The following is a 2,586-nucleotide window of genomic DNA, read 5'->3' on the forward strand; positions in this document are numbered from 1 at the left end:
TTGATGTGCGCCGTATAATGGTGTTACTAATGTTTCAACAGATTACCTGTCCAGAACTTAAAATTGAACAGTATCTAGAATTTTCCTTTAGGAAATTCAAGCTTCTCTCAGGTAGGGAGGTGTCACTGATGTTGTTACTCCAGTAGTGAATTGGTGAAATATAAGTTGAGAAGATAATGTAAGAGATAAGCGAGCCATCAAGAACGATAAACTTTCTTTTCTGTTATCAGTTTTGCTGCCTGTGAGTGGTATAACCTTATCTTCGCTCTGTATTACCATGGTCAGGTTTAGCTTCTGGGCAGATAACGTTTGTTGTTTTTCTCCCAGAAATTAAGTAGAGACCCTTTTGTCCTTGACCATAAGTGGGGTGTGAACTATAGTGCTGGAGGAGGGAAAATGAGAGGCTTGCCAATAGGAGCCTAAAAAATGCTTTCTTGGCTTTCTTGACGGCATGCTAACGGTTATGTGTGAGATGTGTAAGGCCCTGACATTGGTAGCAGGTGCCTCCACTCTTTGTGTATGGCATAAGATAGCCTAGTGGCTAGTTAGCCGGGACAGACAGTGTAAGTCATTTTTATAAGCTCGAGGACCATGTGAGAGACATACTTTTTTGTCACTTTTTGGCTAAGAAGATTTTGACACATTTTGTCACCTTTTGTCACGTTACACTTTTTGTCACATTTTGATGCATTTTTCCACATATTTTCACACATTACTAAATACGTTACTTTTAATTAACAATACACATCGTTTGTGCACCGTTTCCCATTTTTGGTTCATCATTTCCATTTAACACTAGTGGTGTGATTTAGATCCGGATTATATCATCGACGAGTTCTTCTAGTTCCTCGAGCTCTGTAAGTACGTTGCCTCCACTGATTGTAATCTGGGTTTAGGTAAGAAATAATTATTTTTATATTTTGTATTTTGAGGCCCATGTGAATTCCCCTTTCTAAAAACGAATCTTGGTTTCTTCTTCGGTGTGTGTATGTTACAGTGTAAGGTAAGTAACGGCCATACCACGTCGTATCACACCGCTTCCCGTCTGATCAGCGAAGTTAAGCAAATGTTGGGTCTGGTTAGTACTTGGATGGGTGACCGCCTGTGAACACCAGATGTTGTTGGCATCCCTACGTGTCAAGTTGGGGTTAGTGGAGGATTAGTGCCTCTCCCCTGTAAAACAATTAACTTTAAGCCCTTGGCCACCTCATTTGGGATACATGTCTGGCAATGAATGAATGAAAAAGTTAGTTTTAAATCTTGTTCCTTTTGGTGCTTAATTAAGGGTTAAGAGTGCACCGCAATATATACCCCAAGTAATAATTTGGCGACCTCCTGCCAGGATAGCTCTGTGACATAATACTGGTAACTTTAGCCACATACACAGCGCTTATCCCTATCTACTTAACTATAATCAGTAATCATGGCCCTAATGAGTGATAGTGATGTGATAGTGATTTTCGGAATCCAAGCCTTCCTCAACCAGAGTGAAAACATTCAAAAACACGAGCTCATATTGCCTGCCCAGGCCTTACACTTGAGATTTTCTTCTGCCTCAGTCACCAAGACTGTTACTTGATCAAATATTTGACACCATGTTTGAGCAAAGTGAGTCCTCCATAGCTAGTTCAGAGCTATCTGATACTGCACAAGGTGTTGACCCTGAGATTTTGGCGTCGGAGATACCTTGCCCCAGTGATTTTTCTTGCCTATGATGCTGGTGACACAGTGCAAACTTGAGCTAGCCAGAATTAAGCTTGTGGGAACTAGAAGTGCAAGCCATAATAAGAGAACAAGAATGGAATGCTAAAATGAGAGAAACAGAATCGAATGCTTAGATGAGTGTTATAATTACATGCTCAAGTGAGACAAAAAGAAATGGATCATGAAATCACACTGGAGTACTCTGATAGTCCACCTCTAGCTAGCAGTAGTTCAACTGCCAGGGAATATTTTGATGCTGCTAGGAACATTAAGTTAGCACCTCCCTTTAATGAGCAAGACGTCACCAAAGTACTTCTGCATGTTTGAAAAGGTGGCAGGTCGTCTCTCGTGGGCCAAAAGGCTGCATCACAAAAAGAGTATTTTGAAAGAAAAGGCTCAAAGGCTTATATTTCATTATCAGTTGATCAAGTGTTAACTATGATTGTTTAAAAGAGGCCATTCTAAAAGCACATGAACTCGTGCAAAACAGAGGCATATAGGTTTAAATTTAGATCTACCTTTAAAACAGAAAAATCAGACTCATGTGGAATATGTTTAAGTCATACCTGCAGACTTATTTGATCAATGGTCATATCTGAGGAAAGTTGATGATTTAACTGAGAGAATTAACATCCGGAATACTTCGCTGGTAACATAGATAGGGATGTTGCTACACACCTAACAGAGAAAGATCAGTGGGATACCCTAGCTGAGGCTGCTGTTGTGGCAGATAATATAGTATAATTCATAAGCATGAACGTAAGCCTCAGTCATTTTTAAGGGTAGGGAGAGTGAACCACCCAGTTTTTAGAACCCTTCTGGTAAAGGCAAGCACGTCAAGTGACACTAGTGGGAACACTGCAACCCCAGAGCATGTTAGTT

The 2,586-nt window shown here is 40.4% G+C and overlaps 1 pseudogene; it reads left to right on the top strand.

The window, feature by feature from the left end:
• The first annotated feature begins 1,006 nt into the window (after nt 1–1,006).
• Nucleotides 1,007–1,127, top strand: LOC145389683 (5S ribosomal RNA; annotated as a pseudogene).
• The last annotated feature ends 1,459 nt before the right edge of the window (nt 1,128–2,586 follow it).

Source organism: Coenobita brevimanus, unplaced genomic scaffold (genome assembly GCF_032717465.1).
Source record: "Coenobita brevimanus isolate Jiangsu-jjx unplaced genomic scaffold, ASM3271746v2 jjx.HiC_scaffold_190, whole genome shotgun sequence".
Lineage (NCBI taxonomy): Eukaryota > Metazoa > Arthropoda > Malacostraca > Decapoda > Coenobitidae > Coenobita > Coenobita brevimanus.